At 42.7% G+C, this 20553-nt stretch overlaps 1 pseudogene; it reads right to left on the bottom strand.

Moving 5' to 3' along the window:
* Positions 1-1133: 1133 nt before the first annotated feature.
* Positions 1134-20197, bottom strand: LOC114641931 (uncharacterized; annotated as a pseudogene).
* Between the last annotated feature and the right edge of the window lie 356 nt (positions 20198-20553).

Below are 20553 nucleotides of genomic sequence, written 5' to 3'. Positions count from 1 at the left end.
TCTGCTGGAGCCAATCCCAGCCAACACAGGGCACAAGGCAGGAACCAATCCCGGGCAGGGTGCCAATCCACCGCAGGACTAATAAATACATGGATAAGTTAATTAGTGTCATGGAATGCTAGCATACATCTACATTTTGCAATATTTCTTAAGTAAAATGAAGGCCACTCTAGACACTCTAGATAATGAAAAATCATAATCTATAGTGTGGTCGGCAAATGAAGCAACAGTCTCAAACTAAAAAAATTTTTGGGATACCAACTAGATTGGCCCCTTTATTTGTCACAGGCAATCCCCTCTAAGCTTAAATCTACAATTCGGCGCAACCAATAACTTCTGGTCAGAGGACCTCACTGATCATGAAGGAGAGTAAGGGTGTAAGACGCCGGGGGTTAAACCATTCAGGGACTTAACAGCAAACATCAAAAATTTAAACTCAATCCTGTAGCTAACAGGAAGCCATTGAAGAGAAGCTAAGACTGTGGTGTGTGCCTGTTAGAAGTAGAAGCCTGTCAGCAGCGTTGTGGATGAGCTGAAGACGAGTAAGGATTGACTCTACTCCGAGCATCATGGATATCTGCTCTTTTCACCCTGTGAGAGAGCACAGCCACCCTGTGGAGAAAGCTCGTTTTGGCAGCTTGCAACCGCAGTCTCATTCTTTCTGTCATTACCCATAGCTCATGACCATAGGTGAGGGAAGGATCATAGACTGACTGATAAATCGTGAACTTTACCTTCTGACTCGGCTCCTTCTTCACCACTACAGATCAGTATAGGGATCACCACCCCAATTGATTTCACCATCACTTTTCCTTTCACTCAGAACCAAGACTCCAAGGTACTCAAACTCCTCCACTTGAGACAGTAACTCACCTCTCACTCAGACAGGACAGTCCACCTCTTTCCTGCTGAGGACCATGGCCTCAAATTTGGAGGTGCCGATCCTCATCCCTGACGCTTCACACACTCTAGCACAGGGGTCCCCAACTCCAGTCCAGGTGGGCCTCAGAGGCTGCAGGTTTTCGTTCTAACCCTTTTCTTAATTGGTGACCTGTTTTTGCTGCGAATTAACTTCTTTTGAATTTATTTTAATGGACTTATTTTATTAAGATTTGTTCCCTGGAATTTCTTCATCATTCTTCTGAAGTGCACTTGATGATGCTGGGATAGACTATAGCCTGCATACCCCTGCAGTTTATGAACACAAAGCCGGTCAATTAATTAGGGGACATAGGCGACAGCCTAGAGTGCTGTCATCTGAGGGGTTCAATTTATGAAATTTAATGAGCATGCTCTCTAAACACAGAAGGGGATCCCCCTGTATTATCAAACTCTGTTAATGCTGAGTGGGCTCTGATACCCCATTTTAAGAAAGTTCACACTCTATACACCAAAAGGCACACGCTCCTTATATTCCAGTGTATATACACAAAGGGGCATCATTTGTGCTACTGAAGGGGTGAGCACTCTAGACACAGAGGGGGAACCAAGGTTCGTTAAACTCTGATGACACTGAGTGACAGCTGTTATCCACTGGTCGCCATTTATGAAAGTAAAAATACACACACTCCATACACCAATGTAAAGTTTGCAGTATATATGTTATGGCCAAAACCTGAAATCGGCCAAAGCGGGAAGTGTCTGGCCAAATTAGGAAATGGCCAATGTCGATGTAAATTGACCAGTCAATGTCTGATCTTTTCCTCGATTTTGGGATTTGGCCAGCCAGTTTGTGAAATGGCTCGGGGCGATTGGACAAAGTCGGAAGAAAAAAGACATGAGCAGCGATTTGTTGTGCACCTAGTAGTGCAATTGCATCAAGTGTAGCCTTGTCAGATCTTGTTCAGAATGCGGACGCCACTTGGTTGTTTCACAATAATTAAGATTAGGTATATAAGTAGGTTTCACATTTCTGTTATCATTTTTGCCCTAAAATAGTGACTTAACATTAGGGACCTATTTTATTAACCTTAAGGTTAGTGTTTGGGCGAGGGGAAGGCCGTCTCAAGTGGCGTTCGCTTTCTGAACAAGACCCACCTTGAGCAGTTTCTCGTGCAGAATGGAAAACTCACTTCTGAATCTGCATCTGAAAGTTTTTAAGCATCTTCGCACCTTGAGCGGACAGTCTTACATCAGCGCATCGGATTTTGGCCAGGGAGTTCTCACCGCTTCGTGAAATGGCCAGCCAAAGTAGCATATACGCTGGTCATTTCTAGTGTGGCAAGCAGCTGGGGGTGGTACCCAGCCAGGATGCCCGGGAGGACCGGAGAAGGGCTAACGCCTCCTCCAGACCACGAGGGGGCGAACGCTCTGGTTGCTCTGGGGACCACGGGAACTGAGCTTGGAAGCTCAACCCTATAGGGGCCCGTGGTCACCGCCAGGGGGCGCCCCAATGCCTGAGGAGCCCTGGCCCTCAGCACTTCCACCACACCCAGAAGTGCTGGGGGGAAGAAGACCAGGGACACCCGGAGTGCTTCCGGGTGCGCAGCCGGTACTTCCACCACATTGGAGAGTGTTGGCGGATACTAATTGGGAGGCACCTGGAGCACATCCGGGTGGGGATAAAAGGGGCCGCCTCCCTCCATTCGATGGCTGGAGTCGGGTGGAAGTGGACAGAGTCTTGGAGGAAAGGAGTGGAGGCTGCGAAGATAGGCATTGCATTGTGAGAGGGCCTGGACTTTGGGGGAATTTTGGGGGGTTGTGTGCACATCTGTATATAGTTGACTTGTAAATTAACGTGTGGTGGTGCTTAAAAACGATGTCCGCCTGTCTGTGTGTGGGCTGTGTTCCACACTAGTAATTTGGACTTTGGCCACACCTCGCTGCCAAAATGCGAAACGGCGGACATCGAGGGGGGAACCAAGGGTCGATGAACTCAAAGATGCCGAGTGATAGCTGTTAGCCGCTGGGTGCCATTTACGAGAGTAAAAGTGCTCGCGGTCCATACACCAACAGACATGTGCTCCTTAAAGTCCATGGTATATACACAGGGTGCCATCGTGGTACCGATGACACACACGCTACAGACACTGAAGGGTCATCAAAGTATAATAATAACTTGGACAGCAAGGAGCGGCGTCTGTCCACCATGCCTAGGGCTTTGACCAGCAGTGTATGAGCAGATTAGAAAACAGATTGATGTCATCTTCTACATAAGTGAGAAAGAATCGTTGCCTTTAAATGTAACAGCGGAAACAGATTTTTATTACCTCAGACATTTTAAGTCGACGTTCACTATGCCTCACTAGTGAATTATTGATCTGCTTTGCTGCTTGGTGAATGCATCTGTCATTAAGCATTTCTGCAGTTTGAGCCAAGGCAGGTTAAGTTACAGGCACAATGTTACACAGAGAGGAAGACGTGTTGTCAGGCTGGGGGGTTTGTCAAAAAAGCAGGGCCTGGTAAAAACCCACTGAGGCATTCCTTGTGTGACTTAGGGCTTTATAAGAAATAAATTGTTGTGTCTGTTGTTGTCGTCTCATTGATTAGTCTCCTGATTTGAAACCCAATGCCTGTAGACTAGTATGTAGTATCACTGTATCCTCTGTAAAGGAGAAAGTAAGAGTAAAGGAGTTTAAGAAATTATTTTAGCATGTATGGATATGACTAGAAGAATTTTATGAATATCTGAATTTTTAAAAGGAGATATGAATCTTTGTCCACTGTTTTGTTAAATAGCAGATTTATTAACACACAAAAGGATGTAGGAGGCAGCTGTTTGTATCAGTAAACTTGTAGTGTAGCTAAGTGTAAGACAGTCTTGTATATCCTCAAGGGCGAAGGATCCCTTAGCGCTACATAAATTGTACACTTTGCATGTGGGGGTTTCACACAGAACAATTTTTATATACTGTTCTGTAAAGGGAAAAGTCTGTCTGTTCTTTCTGTACTTGGACACAGATCAAGACAAATCAAAGACACTTTGCATGAACCTCAAATAAATCTACAGAAAAACCCACTGGATTTATCAAGACTGAATGTTCTGCCCACCCACCGATTCGTTAAATTAGAATGAGTTAACTTAACTGACCTAGCTGCAGACCTCACGCAGGCATGGCAGTTTGCACGTCCACCCTGATAATGTACAAGTGAGTATAATGTTCATTTCCTATGCAAAAGCTCTTTAATTTGCCCTCTATAATAATTTGCAAAAATACTCCTATATGAAGAAAATTCTTATGATGAAGCTTGCTGAATAAAATAAAAATTAAAAGCTGAATAGTATATGCAGTGTGGTGAAAAAATACTTAGCCTATATAAGAAACATCACCTGGATGCACTGGGATACATCATCAGTGATGTGGTGTGGGATACATCATCAGTGATGTATCCTGAGGTCATCAGGCGTTTCTGGTCTTGCAACATCATACACCCTCGCTCAGGTGACTCAGCGGGGGTTGATGAATCCCCAACTTACATCCCAGTAGTGATCCATGGATCAGCCCTCTTTATCCAAAGCCACCTTGTGGCTTTCTCCGCGGCTTCACTTGTGGATTTAATGGCCCTCTTTTTGGCCGCTCCTGTTATGCCCAGCCATGTGAGGACTCTGCAGAGTGAGCATCCTGCAAATCCTCTGCAGCCAGTTTCTATGGGCTCATAGAGTACCCTCCAGCCTCTGTCCCTTCACTCCTCCACCAGCTCCTAGAACTTCGAGCTTTTCCTCTCGCTAGCTTCCTCGATACACTCTTCCCAGGGCACTGTCAGTCCCAGCATGATCAGCTGTTTTGAGGCCTCAGAGGTAATGATCATGTCTGGCCAGAATGATGTTGTTACAATTTGCTGCGAGAACTTTAGCTGCTTTCCCAAGTCAGCCTGCAGCTGCCAGTCAGAGGCTGTGTGGAAGAGGCCTGTTATTACTGCCTTTGCCTGGGATTGCTCTCCGGTTTTAATGAAGGTAACTGCCTTCTTTGAGCCATGGAGGAGTTTGCTTGTGTTGATGGCTGCAGCCAAGCTTTCACCAACTGCCTTGAGCACCTTGTCATGGCGCCACCGGTAGCGGCCATCTGCCAGAGCCTTAGGGCAGCTGCTGAGTAGATGTTCTAGAGAGCCTCTTCCTGAACAAAGTGGACAGGATGGTGTCTCGCTCTTTCCCCAGATGTGGAGGTTTGCCCGGCTTGGCAGAGCATCGTAGACTGCCTGCACCAGGAACTGGACACGAAAGAAATCTCCCTGCTTGATGTCTGACCAGGTGACCCTTCGCTGGACAGTACTTTCCCATCTTGTCCACGCACCCTGTTGCTGGAGTCCTACTGCCCTGCTCACTCTCTCTTCCTCCACCACTGCTCGGACCTCTTCCTGGAGTAGATGGATTCTCTCCTTGCCCTGGGCCTTGCCGACCTGGGTCTTTGGGAAGTAGCCCAGACCTGCTCTATCTGTTGCCACAGTGACCACCAGAGCCTTCTGTCTCAGGCGTGACACTGCCACCTTCACAGCCTTCTCCACCCTCCATTTCCTACCTGACCTCACCTCAATGCCAGCTGCTGACACCTTACAATCCTTGGAGTCCCTGTACTGTAGAGCTTCTCTTGTGCATGCCACCATGAATTCTTCAGTGAGGCCGCTAAATGGTAGCCTCAGGATGTTACTTGTCCCATACAGTGCTGCACTGGTGAGGCTGCGTGGGAATCCCAGCCACCTCAGAAGAAAGCTGCTGATCTTTTCAAGGGACTTAACTGTTGAAAATGAGACTGCATATACCAGCAGAGGCCATAGGACTCGGGGCAGGTTTGAGCGCTGATAGATCCAGGCTTTAAACCTACTAGGCAGGCCAGAACTATCAACCGCAAGCTCCTGGGTGGATTTCTGAATGGCAGCTGTGTCTTTCAGACTTGAGTCAAAGACTTTCCCCAAACTCTTGACTGGCTACTCTGTGATGGATAGGATGACTGTTCCCGCGATAGCAAATCGGTACTTATCAGTCACCTTCCCTTTCTTTAGCACCATGGACCTTGACTTGGAAGGCTTAAAACTCATCCTTGCCCATGTGAAGAGTCTCCCAAATCTTTGTAGGATCCACCTGCTCCCTGGGACTGATATTGTCGTGATGGTTAGATCATCCATATAGGCTCTTATCGGGGGCTGTCGTACACCCGACTTAGTCAGGGGCCCTCTGCATTCTACCTCGGCTGACTTGACCATCATATTCATGGCAAGGGCAAAAAGAATAACGGAGATAGGCAACCCAGTTATTATTTCCTTGCCAAGCCGATGCCAGTCTGATATTTCTGACCCAGAAGTGACCCTTATCCTGAAGTTGTTATTGTAACCCAGGATCAGATCCTTGATTTTCATGGGAATATGGTGGCAATGTAGTGTGAGCTCAACCAGCTTGTATGGTATAGAGCCATAGGCATTGGCCAGGTCCAACCACAACACAGCAAGGTCGCCTCTGTTCTCATGAGCCTCTCTGATAAGCTGAGTTAGGACACCTGTGTGCTCCAGGCAGCCAGGTACTCCAGGAATACCCCCTTCTGAACAGACGGGTCGATGTAGTTATTCTTGAGGAGGAACTCTGTCAGTCTTTGGGATATGATGCTGAAAAACACCTTTCCTTCTACACTCAGCAGGGAGATCATTCAGAACTGGTCAATGTTCCTGGAATTCTCCTCTTTAGGGACCCAAACTCCCTCAGCACACCTCCACTGGTCAGCGACTTTCCCTCTTCGCCAAATCACCTTCAAGATCTTGTGCAGACGTACCCAAGAAGACTTGAAGCAGAAATTGCTGCTGAAGGTGTTTGTTCAAAGTATTGAATTATGGGTCTACTTACAGGAATGGCATGTAAGCATTTAGAGACAGCTTATATAAATGTAATGAATTATTATTATTATTTTTATCATTATTATTAACTATTAGCTAAACAAACAACCCTGAGATACTGAATGGTCTCCTCTCATTTGTCAAATTTCTTACATTTTTATGTGATGGAAGATTTCAGTTTTTGAATTTTAATCAGGTTTCCACTTCATCATTATGGGTCATTGAGTTTAGACTGATGGGCAACTTTGGCAAATGTATCCACTTCACATTAAATCTACAATAAAATAAAGTACATAGAAAATGAAGGGGTCTGAATCCTTTCTGAATGTAGTGTATTCATCCCCTGGCGAAGTCTATTAGCTCTCCAGTTGCTGCATGCTCCTCTTCAGAACTCATATAAAGCAATTTAATCCGACACTCCAGAATGTTTCACTAAGCTGCTGATTCTGTAAAAATTAAGTACACAATTGCAATTCTGTAACAATTCCTTACATTTATATAGCGCATTTCTCACTACTCAGAACACTTTACACAGTGAGTAGGGAGTCCTTCAACCACCACTAATGTATAGCTTCCTCGTGGATGATGCGACGGAAGCCACATTACACCAGTATGCTCACCACCACAAGGGTGGGAAAGAGACAGCCAATTAGACAGAGGGGATGATTAAGGGGCCAGAATGACTAGACCATGGTGGGCAATTTAGCCTGGACATTGCAATACACCCTTCTCTTTATGAAACATGGCCAGGGACCTTTGATGACTACAGAGAGTCAGGACCTTGGTTTTACGTCTCATCTGACAGACAGCGCCATTTTTACAACACAGTGTCCTTGTCACCGCACTGGGGCATTGGGATCCACACACTGACAATAGGGAACCCCTTGTTGGCCACACCAACACCTTCCAGCAGCAACCCAAACTTTTCCTAGATGGTCTCTCATCCAAGTACTGTCCAGGCTCAAACATGCTTAACTTCAGGTGGATGACCTCTCCTGAAGTGCATGTGCTATGGCTGCCCTCACTCTGCTCCAAAACACTGACTTCATCTTGGTGACTACTGGTCTCTGGAGTTCTGTTTGTCAAAAGTATTTATTTTGCTACATATCTTCCATGACATTTAAATTCATAGTTAAGACCAACTTTTTCAGTGTGTTCTGATCGTTTGCAACTTCATTCAGTGAGTGTGTTTACAAAACCAGAATAAGATGAGTAATCCGGCTAAGGCAGAAACCTGTTTTCTTACAAACTTTCGATTAGCCACAAGTGTCCCCTTGTGGAGTTCCATTTTGTCAAAACGTTCTGAAGTCATAAAAGTGTGCCAAAAAAAAATTATCGGCTCCTGTGAAACAAGCATGGGGACTGTGTCTCCCTAGCAGTGTGGCTTAAAGTTTGAAAAGTAACTGAGTCACATTATTAATTACTGACAAAAAAGTAAATAAATATGTTATATAGTTACTTATTATAAAATGTAATGTATTACAAACAGTGCATTACTTTTGCATTACCTTTTCTTCTTTCCTATGAAAAACTACACATCAGACAGGCCATCATTTGTTATTAAATCCTAAGCCTACATATGAACTTTCATTAAACTCACCAGAAACCCAGCCAGACATGAAATTTTCTTGTGTTTTATAAATACGTTTAGTCCGTCATTTACTGTGCAAAAAAACGCAAAGAATCGAGGTATGAACACTGGCCACTGTGTCGCCTGACTACACTGTTTCAACATATGAAGGACGTTTTAACTCTATTTATTAAGAATTCACTTTATTAAAAATATCACTTTTCTACGTAGTCACCTTCGTTCGCGATGCAATTTTCCCAGCGTCGTACCAACTTTGTAATGCCTGATTACTACTCCTGCCTTCACCGTTTCCGACGAAAATATAAAAGTGTGGAAACTTTTTGAACATCTCTCGTATCTGTAGCAAATAGCAGGATTTAAATATATTAAACACTTAATTATTGTGTCTCTGTTACCAGATTGCATGCAGCACACTCTTTTCTGATTGGCTGTATGATTAAGCCCTGCAAAGGAGCAGCATACCACTATGTTTTCTTCTTGCCTTATACCCAGTTTTGCTGGAATAACAATTACGCAGATATTTTTACTTCTATAAATTAAGTATTGCATTATGTTACTCGTTAGTTTAAAGTCTACATAACTCACACTACTTTTTTTTGGTTTTTATTCATTTTATTAAAAGCAAGCAACATTCAGTTCAATCAAATCAAGCTTAACAGAACTAAATCCAACCCCAACCCAAGAGAAAGAGAGGAAGACCAACAGCCTGAGTAAAGCTTTAAGAGTAAAAAAGAGAGAAGAGAAACCTTTTCCCCAATACTGTATAAATGCTTAATCGAAAATGTTATTGATTGTATCCTGCCAGGTTTTTAAAAAGTTTTTGAACAGATCCTGTAAGTGAGAGTTCGATTTTTGTGAATTCCAAATCTTATTTATAAACGTCTACACGTGGAAGTGTGTGTGTCTGTCTGTCTGGTGAGAGGTGGAGTCGGGGTAAGGAAGCAGAAACTCGCTTAGCCGCTAATACATAAGCTAGGCCAGCACGTTGGCAAAATGGTATTCCTTTTACTTTTCCTCTGGCTGCTAATACACAAGCAAAGTGAGCACATCAGCAAAATGAAACCTCTGAAGAAAGACAAAGTTGCTTAGCCTCTAATAGACAAGCGAGGCGAGCACGTTGGCAAAACAAAATCTCCTGGGAGAGAGATGCCCAGAGTAGTTCCTTCCAAATACCTGACATCTCTACATTTCAATTTTTTTTCTGACAATTTCAATAGTTTCTAGGACCCCAGACTTTTTACATAACGGGCTTACACAGCTAGTAATATGTAACATCAGGTACCCACTTATTTAAAAGTGGTAGGCTAGGATTCTTCCAATTGAGCAAGATAAGTCTACAGTATGTGCTAATAGTGAAGTAAAGGCAATTACAGTTTGTTTCTCCACTTTAAGCTCATCTGGGAGAAATAGGTGGAAGATGAGTAAAATTGGGCAGATCCCGTTTAGCAAAGTTTCTGATTTGAAAGTAGTGGAAAAATTGTGTTGATGGGAAGTTAAATTTGAAGCATAATTGTTCATAGGATGCCAAGACATTATCTATATAGAAATTTCTAAATGTTTTAATCCTGTACATTTTCCAAACATTAAAAACTGTGTACGTTTGAGAGGATGGAAAAAGGTGATTATCGTTTAGAGGTGCAAACAGATAAAAGCTTCTCTATCTTGAAGTGCTTTCTACATTAGTTCCATTTTCTGAGTGAAAGATGGACAATTGGGTTATTAGTATATTGGAGATAACTTGTATTTACTGGGGTACAAAGCAAGGAATATAAAGAGGCACTGCAGGATTTTATTTCTATTGTGGACCAAGCCTGTGTCTGTTCATCTATTTGTGTCAATGTCCAGGTTTTCATAGCTTGTATATTTGCCACCCAGTATTCCCTGCGGTGGGCTGGCGCCCTGCCCTGGGATTTGTTCCTGCCTTGCACCCTGTGTTGGCTGGGATTGGCTCCAGCAGACCCCCGTGACCCTGTGCTAGGATATAGCAGGTTGGACAATGACTGACTGACTGATTAATTAAATTGAAAGTTACGTAGTGCCATGCTACCTTCTGCTTTAGATCATTGTAGGGTGACCCTTTGGATGCGTGGATGTTTCTAATTCCAAATAAATGAGATTATGACTAAATCTAATTTCTTATAACATGATATGCTAATGTATATGGGGATGCTTTGGAATTGAAAAATAAGCTTGAGAAGGATATTCATCTTGACAGTGTTGATTCTCTCTGTTAAAGTGAGATGGAGGATAGACCAAGCAGACAGCAAAATTTTGTTAAAATAAAAATTTATATTTATTTGTGATGTTATATTTACTTGTGATGTACTTAAACTGATCTGCGATGATAAAAGGGAAGGTTTCCAATGTGATGTTGTGTGCTAGAGAGTTCACTGGAAAAAGCACACTTTTATTCAAATTAACTTTAAGTTAATATATCTTGAAATTGTGCTCGTGCGGTTAGGACTACAGGCATGGAATTTTGTGGGTCAGATATATACCGTATAGTACCAGTATCATCTGCATAATCCCCTCTGTCTCAGATGCATTTCGAAATTGAACAGCCAATGGTTCAATTGTGATTGGAAAAAGCAGTGGTGACAGGGGGCATCCTTGTCTAGTACCACGTTTTAGTTTGAAGATCATTATTTTTACCCCTTACCCAGACCGGTCACTACACTACCAAGACTATTTGCTTGGATTAGCCTGAAGACTCTCGAGACGATAACAAGCCGTACTCCTTACAGATTGTCTCATTTTCCCGATACGACGAAATAACGAGCAAACAGTAAACAGATATGAAAAAGCAAATACGGATATATTGACAGTGATAAATATAAATACACACAAGGACAGACGAATATTCAATAATATATATGTGTGCACAAACCACCACTATCCCCAATGACACCAGTGAATAATTATTAATTATATGAAACACAATATTTACAAAACCCTCCCTTGCCCCAAATAATAAACAAGTAAACATGGAACACAAGCACAGATGAATGATAAATGGCAATGAAAATGAAAATGATAAATGAGTCCAAAAGCTAATAAAGTCCGGTAACAGTTGAATATTGGTTGATGTGATATACTGCTTTCTCCAGTCAATACAAAAACTGACCTCACCGTAAGTGTCCTCGCCAATGGTTGATATGTATCCAAACCCCGGGGTTTCTTGGTGCTGGCAGTCGTGATAATGATCCAGATTCTTCAGAAGCAAGTAATGGACTTGTACGCTGAATGGAAATGAGTTGAAATAAGGATGCGTTAATGATTCTTTTTCTTCTCTCTCTCTCTCTCCTCTCCTCTTATCTTTCGCTTCTGTTGTTTAAATACAGAATGTCCCGGATGTAACTGGTGGATTCAACAAGTGATTTCCGTCTTGGGTTGCAGTCTCCCTTCATCATCCTTCCCCTTTTAACTTATGGGGACAACATTTACTGATACACACATATAGTATAGCAAACAGGACGATGAAAACAAAATGCACACTGCACAAACAAAAAACAAATACTTATTATTATATAGCCCCGCTACAATGTTAGCTCCAAAACTGCTCCTGAGATTGTGCTTCTTAGTTTATCACTGTACATTTATCCAGAGGCGATTCAAGTGACTGGGGATACCAAGGCAAAAACGCTCCATTTGGCCCTCCAACTCACTCTCCCCAAAGTCCCAACATGGTCAACTTTAGTCACATTATCTTATAGCAAAGTGTGAAATAATAAGATAACAGGGAAAATTTAATAAATACAACTTCTTTATTTTTATTTAAAGAAAAAAAAAACAACTTTGAAAATTGCTGGTTGGAGACCTCAGATATAAGGTGTACAGTAATCCCTCGCTATATCGCGCTTCGACTTTCGCGGCTTCACTCTATCACGGATTTTATATGTAAGCATATTTAAATATATATCGCGGATTTTTTGCTGGTTCACAGATTTCTGCGGACAATGGGTCTTTTAATTTCTGGTACATGCTTCCTCAGTTGGTTTGCCCAGTTGATTTCATACAAGGGACGCTATTGGCAGATGGCTGAGAAGCTACCCAACCAGAGCGCGTATTACGTATTAAATAAAACTCCTCAAATATATTGTGAGCACGGGGGCTGTTCGCACCCCTAGAGGATACGGCCGCTCCTCAAAAAACGCTGAAAGACTACCTTCACATTGCTCTCTTCTTTGCTGGGCTTACATATGGCTGCTTTATCAAGTGATATGCTTCCTGCATGGTGCTTCGCATACTTAAAAGATCAAACAGCACGTATTGATTTTTGTTTTTCTCTGTCTCTCTCTCTCTTGCTCTGACATTCTCTGCTCCTGACGGAGGGGGTGTGAGCAGGGGGGCTGTTTGCACACCTAGGCGATACGGACGCTCATCTAAAAATGCTGAAAGATTACCTTCACGTTGCTCCCTTCTGTGTAGCTGCTTCCTGAGGCGACATGCTGCACGGTGCTTCGCATACTTAAAAGCTCGAAGGGCACGTATTGATTTTTGATTGTTTGTTTTTCTCTGTCTCTCTCACTCTCTCTGACATTCTCTGCTCCTGACAGAGGGGGTGTGAGCTGCTGCCTTCCTTGCACCTGCTTTGTGCGGTGGTGCTTCGCATACTTAAAAGCCAAACAGCCCTATTGATTTGTTTGCTTTCCTCTCTCTCTCTGACATTATCTGCTCCTGATGCGCACTCCTTTGAAGAGGAAGATATGTTTGCATTCTTTTAATTGTGAGACGGAACTGTCATCTCTGTCTTGTCATGGAGCACAGTTTAAACTTTTGAAAAAGAGACAAATGTTTGTTTGCCGCGTTTGAATAAAGTTCCTGTCTCTCTACAACCTCCTGTGTTTCTGTGCAAATCTGTGACCCAAGCATAACAATATAAAAATAACCATATAAACATATGGTTTCTACTTCGCGGATTTGCACCTTTCACGGGGGGTTCTTGAACGCAAACCCCGCGATCGAGGAGGGATTACTGTACACACTAGCAGGAGTCAGAACACACAACACATGCATTGGCCCTCGACAGACTCAGAACAAACTGAACTTACATTTAAGTCCATGTTCATCACTGTCTGGGTGTCTTCAGCTGCTGCTATGCCTACTGAGCTTAGTTAGTTTCTTGTGTTACACATACACATTGGATGACTGCCTCACAGCCTCGCCCACGGTATGTAGTAACCTGCCGAGACAAGAGGGGGCAATGTTACTAACTTTGTCTTCTCCTTATCTCCATACAAGCCACCTGGTGAAGGCATTTTATCCTGTCCCTCCAATTATAGCCACCATAAAATCCCGGGCGTTCCAGAAGGAATCGTCTTTTACTGGCTGAAGCAACACGCCGGACAGAGCTCCTGTGATTGCAGTGGACTCCTCTTCTTTACTGAATTCCTGCATATGGGACACATGCCAAAGAGTGTTACTTCTTTTCTTTTGCTTTTTTTATTGTCTCAGTTGGCGCCCCAAGACTTTTGCTGTCTCTAAATCTTATCATTCCCGCACCCAGCCACAGTTAACGCTTTAACCACTGGCTGGGTGATCGACTTGCAGTCATTGGTTTCTTCTCCTAGTTGAATGTTAGCTTTTATTCCAACTGTAAATTTTTTTTACATTGGTTACATTTTTGCTCCAGATAAGTAATCGGCTGTTCTCTTCGGTTGCTGTACCACACCTCTGTAAGTTTATTCAGAGTGTGTGAGACGCTCCTTCCGGTTCAACAGTTCCATCCTAACTCCCTCTAATTAAGTAGAATCAACATTACAGATTCTCTTCTACTTACCACCATCCTTACCTCCTGTTCTTGTTGTTAATTTTGTTTCCATTTGTTGCTTCCAAACATGTAAATCTTCTTCATGATTTATTAAAATCATGCTGGATACATTTAAAGTTATTAAAAAACTAATGTTCATCACAGACACCCTTACAACAGAGACTGGGGACTGGGTTCTCCAGATTTGTCGTTACAATGAGTATGTAAGTAGATTAACCTCTTGGGTTCTTCTTCCAGTTTGAAGTCGCAGGCAATTGCCTGCCTTGCCTGTCCTATTGCTCTACCTCTCCATTCAGCCCCTCAACATAAATTTAACAATTTCTAAAATATGAAGGGTAACAAAAAAAAACAGACCACGTTAAAGAGTCAGGGCTCCTCCCTGGTGACCCCATATAATTGAAATACAGAAAACACCAAAAAAAAATACACAATAATTGTGAAAATGACTTTTCAGATGCCAGTTCCCAATTGAGCTGTCTCTAGATGGTGGCTTTTCTGGCTTTAAATACTTCCTGCAGAAAGTGACCGGAAGTGACGTCAGAGGTGTTACAGTTGTCAGTCTTCCAGTCTGAAGAGGGAGGAAGGGAAAAGGCATTAGAAATTAGCGCCAATCCCTGGAGTGGTGGGGAATTACATTCACCAGAGCTCTCAAGCTGTCCCCTATACATACGTGTGTGACAAGAGATAGATTATTTCATTCCCAGGAAAAAGATTAATGTGATCACCCATGCCTTTGCCTCAGGCATTGCATCTTTGTGTGGACACTTCAATCTTTTTTTTAGCTGTGGCTGCTGGAAGCGAGTCTGGTTCAAAGAGTGGATGGACATGAGCAGACTACGAAGTCTATAAGTTAAGGTTAAGGGTTTCCATGGCCAAATAACTGGGATACTTACTAAAAAAATCTATGAGTGTCCACCCAGTTTCTCAGAGACCAACATCCTGAACATGGCATTCTTGAACCCCAGATTTCAGTGAATAAACGGGCTATTAAAGCACATGAAAATGCACTCAGTATTTGAACAGGCCATTCTGTTTATTGTGATTATATGATAAAGCCTACTCACTCTTAAAACCTTTATGACTTTATCTTATCTTCCAATTATGTCAATTTAATGATTACTGCTTAGCTTCTTCTTTGTAGTTTTCTATTGAAGTTGTGCCTGTAATGTTACATAATAATATAATTTCAGGCTGTACCTGGTGTCTTTTGGCGCAGTACTTTTTGCTTTCACTTGCTTAGATTTTTACCACACTGTGCATTTAGTAAACGTAGTTCGATATTCTGGTTCAGGGATCTCAAACTCCAGTCCTGGAGGGCCACAGTGGCTGTAGGTTTCCATTCTAACCCTTTTCTTAATTAGTGACCTACAGGTGCTGGTCATAAAATTAGAATATCATGACAAAGTTGATTTATTTCAGTAATTCCATTCAAAAAGTGAAACTTGTATATTAGATTCATTCATTACACACAGACTGATGTATTTCAAATGTTTATTTCTTTTAATGTTGATGATTATAACTGACAACTAATGAAAGTCCCAAATTCAGTATCTCGGAAAATTAGAATATTGTGAAAAGGTTCAATATTGAAGACACCTGGTGCCACACTCTAATCAGCTAATTAACTCAAAACACCTGCAAAAGCCTTTAAATGGTCTCTCAGTCTAGTTCTGTAGGCTACACAATCATGGGGATTACTGCTGACTTGAAAGTTGTCCAAAAGACGACCATTGACACCTTGCACAAGGAGGGCAAGACACGAAAGGTCATTGCTAAAGAGGCTGGCTGTTCACAGAGCTCTGTGTCCAAGCACATTAATAGAGAGGCGAAGGGAAGGACAAGATGTGGTAGAAAAAGTGTACAAGCAATAGGGATAACCGCACCCTGGAGAGGATTGTGAAACAAAAGCCATTCAAAAATGTGGGGAGATTCACAAAGAGTGGACTGCAGCTGGAGTCAGTGCTTCAAGAACCACCACGCACAGATGTATGCAAGACATGGGTTTCAGCTATCGCATTCCTTGTGTCAAGCCACTCTTGAACAAGAGACAGCGTCAGAAGCATCTCGCCTTTGGACTGCTGCTGAGTGGTCCAAAGTTATGTTCTCTGATGAAAGTAAATTTTGCATTTCCTTTGGAAATCAAAGTCCCAGAGTCTGGAGGAAGAGAGGAGAGGCACAGAATCCACGTTGCGTGAGGTCCAGTGTAAAGTTTCTACAGTCAGTGATGGTTTGGGGTGCCATATCATTTGCTGGTGTTGGTCCATTGTGTTTTCTGAGGTCCAAGGTCAACGCAGCCGTCTACCAGGAAGTTTTAGAGCACTTCATGCTTCCTGCTGCTGACGAACTTTATGGAGATGCAGATTTCATTTTCCAGCAGGACCTGGCACCTGCACACAGTGCCAAAGCTACCAGTACCTGGTTTAAGGACCATGGTATCCCTGTTCTTGATTGGCCAGCAAACTCGCCTGACCTTACCCCATAGAAAATCTATGGGGTATTGTGAAGAGGAAAATGCAATACGCCAGACCCAACAATTCAGAAGAGCTGAAGGCCACTATCAGAGCAACATGGGCTCTCATAACACCTGAGCAGTGCCACAGACTGATCGACTCCATGCCACGCCGCATTGCTGCAGTAATCCAGGCCAAAGGAGCCCCAACTAAATATTGAGTGCTGTACATGCTCATACTTTTCATGTTCATACCTTTCAGTTGGCCAACATTTCTAAAAATCCTTTTTTTGCATTGGTCTTAATTGATATTCTAATTTTCCGAGATACTGAATTTGGGACTTTCATTAGTTGTCAGTTATAATCATCAACATTAAAAGAAATAAACATTTGAAATACATCAGTCTGTGTGTAATGAATGAATCTAATATACAAGTTTCACTTTTTGAATGGAATTACTGAAATAAATCAACTTTGTCATGATATTCTAATTTTATGACCAGCACCTGTATTTTTGCTGATAATTAACTTCTTTTAAATTCATTTTAATTGACTTGCTGTTGAAGCAAGACCCAATAATTAATTCATAATCATTAATTAGCTGCCAAACAATAATGAGATACCAAATGAACCAAAATAAAACCATCAAACTGTGATCATCATACAATATCTATAAATAAAAAGGGTGGAGGTCTCAGGAATGATGATTTACTCAGGTCCCGAAAACATTTTAACAGTGTGCTCTTAGAAAAGAGAAAACAATACAAATTTCCATACCGGATTGGTCGAGCCCCAGGTTAACAACGACCGCCACCAGTACCGTTAGCAAACAGGGTGCTGGCGGAAATTGGGCTACTGTTGGCCGAAGGAGAAGAAAAGGAAGAAGAAGAGGGGGGAGACGTGTCCGGAGGCAGGAGGAGAGGAGGAAGGTAAAGAGAGTGGAACTGAGGGAAGGAACTTTGAATGCTGGCAGTATGACTGGTAAGGGGAGAGAGTTAGCTGATATGATGGAGAGAAGGAAGGTTGATATATTGTGCGTGCAAGAGACTAAATGGAAGGGGAGTAAGGCCAGGTGGATCAGAGGTGGATTCAAATTGTTCTATCATGGTGTGGATGGGAGGAGAAAAGGAGTAAGGGTTATTCTGAAGGAACAGTATGTCAAGAGTGTTTTGGAGGTGAAAAGAGTGTCAGGCAGAGTAATGATTATGAAGCTGGAAATTGGAGGTGTGAGGATGAATGTTGTTAGTGCATATGCACCGCAAGTTAGGTGGGCAATGGGTAAGAAAGAAGATTTTTGGAGTGAGTTGGATGAAGTGATAAACAGTGTACCCAAGGGACAGAAAATGGTGATTGGAGCGGATTTTGATGGGCATGTTGGTGAAGGGAACAGTGGAGATGAGGAGGCGTTGGGTAGGTATGGTGTCAAGGAGAGGAATGAAGAAGGTCAGAGGATAGTGGATTTTGCCAAAAGGATGGACATGGCTGTGGTGAATACGTATTTTAAGAAAAGGGAGGAACATAGGATTACGTAAAAGAGTGGAGGAAGATGCACACAGGTAGATTACATCCTATGCAGAAGAGTTGATCTGAAGGAGATTGAAGACTGCAAAGTGGTGGTAGGGGAAAGTGTAGTTAAGCAGCATAGGATGGTGGTCTGTAGGATGATGTTGGAGATCAAGAAGAGGAAGAGAGTGATGGCAGAGCCAAGGATCAAATGGTGGAAGTTGAAAAAGGAAGACTGCAAGGTTGAGTTTAGGGAGGAGATGAGACAGGCACTGGGTGGCAGTGAAGAGTTACCAGACAGCTGGGAAACTACAGCAGATGTAGTAAGGGTGACAGCAAGAAGTGTGCTTGGTGTGACATCTGAAAAGAGGAAGGAGGAAAAGGAAACCTGGTGGTGGAATGAGGAAATACAGGAGAGTATACAGAGGAAGAGGATGGCAAAGAAGAAGTGGGATAGTCAGAGAGATGCAGAAAGTAGACAAGAGTAAAAGGAGATAAGGCGCAAGGTGAAGAGAGAGGTGGCTGCTGTGTTCCTTTCAACTCCAACAAATAATAACAACAGAGACACAGGTAACACAACATGCTCTTTTACTCAAATTCGAATGGATGTCTACAATACTTCCTATTTCCCACAAGGCTAAGCACACCTCATGTCTTTATGTAAATTAAGTAATTAACATTGCTAATTAACAAAGGCAAGATACATAACATACTCCTCCCCCCTTAACAGAAAAGTGACATTTTGTGGCACGAAAACAACAAATCCAAGTTGACCCTTTTTTTTTTTTTTTAAAATGAAGAGCGTAATTTACAGTCCCATTCTTAAAAGTGAGTCTAATAAATTTAGACGGTTAGGAGGTTGTCTATGTCGTGCAGGATAACGACGTTCATTGTGAGCGTCTGTTGAAAGTGAAATAGTTGGGGGAGATTTTGTAGATTTTCTAGCTGACTCATCCTCATTCACAGGAGGTGATGGAGTTTCTGATACTTCCATAGGTGGCACTTCTTCCTCAGTAATAGGACATTGATTTTCACTACCGTCATAATTCAATTCAGGACAGTCCACATCTGGTGGCTCAGTGGGTGCTGGTGAAGCCTGCAACAATTGATCCACATGTCTTCGCCAAACAGTACCATCAGCAGTGCGGACAGTGTAAGAAACAGGTCCAGTCTGACTGATTACGGTGGCAGGAACCCATTTGGATTTGTTATTAAAACTTCGAGCCAATACAGTGTCATCAGGACGAAAGACTCTGTCTTTTGCTTTCTTGTCTCGATGTTCAATTTGCTTTTGTTGATGATGATGTAACACTTGTTTTGTTTTTGGTGGCTTTAGCAAATCAAAAATTGTATGAAGTTGTCTTTTCATCATTAGGATAGCAGGTGAAACTTTAGTTGTGCTGTGCTCAGAATTCCGATAAGACAGTAAGAACTGGTTCAAACGTGTATAAAGAGAGCCTTCATTTTGCGATGCCTTCAGTGAATGCTTCATTGTCTGAACGAACCTTTCAGCTAAACCATTTGTAGAAGGATGGTATGGTGCAGAGCGAATGTGCCGAATTCCGTTGACTTGTAGGAAAGTGGCAAATTCCTGTGACACAAACTGAGGACCGTTATCACTCACAAGTTGCTCTGGGAAGCCATAACGACAGAATAATTCCTCCAACTTTTCCATTATTTTAACAGCAGTTGTTGAGTGCATAACAGCAACCTCTGGCCACTTACTATAGGCATCTACAACCACCAGGAACATCTTTTCCTCAAAGGGACCTGCAAAATCCACATGGATGCGCTGCCAAGCCCTTTCAGGCCAGTCCCATGGGTGAAGCGGTGCCAGCTGTGGGGCATTTCTAATCTTCTGACAAGAAGAACATGTCTTAGCCCTCTCCTCAATATGTTCATCTATTCCTGGCCACCAAAAATAACTTCTTGCAATCTCCTTCATGCGGACAATACCAACATGACTTGCATGTAGCTGCTGGATTAAAAGTTTCTGCAGTGGTGGTGGAATGATGACACGGCGACCCCAAAGAAGGCAACCTGCCTGCACAGACAATTCACTTTTCCTAGAAAGGTAGAGTTTTAGTTCTGGTAAAGTACTAGGACTTTTACCAGTAAGAACCATGTCCATTACTTTAGACAGAACTGGATCATTTCGAGTGAATCGTTTTACTTGATTGGAGGTCACAGGTGCCTCATTTACCTGCTTAAAATAAAATATATCCATCTCTGGGCTCTCTGAACAGGTAACAGGCAAGGGTAAACGTGAGAGTCCATCTGCGTTGGAATGCAACTCAGACTTGCGGTATTTGATATCATATGTATGGGCTGATAAGAGTAATGCCCATCTTTGCATTCGACTAGCTGCTAGAGATGGTATACCAGTATGAGGTCCGAAGATGGTAGTAAGGGGTCGATGGTCTGTAAGAAGGGTAAACTTTCTCCCAAATAGGTATTGATGAAATTTGCGAATTCCAAAAA

This window comes from Erpetoichthys calabaricus, chromosome 2 (genome assembly GCF_900747795.2).
Source record: "Erpetoichthys calabaricus chromosome 2, fErpCal1.3, whole genome shotgun sequence".
In the NCBI taxonomy this organism is placed as follows: domain Eukaryota; kingdom Metazoa; phylum Chordata; class Cladistia; order Polypteriformes; family Polypteridae; genus Erpetoichthys; species Erpetoichthys calabaricus.
This window is presented reverse-complemented; position numbering and strand designations above follow the sequence as displayed.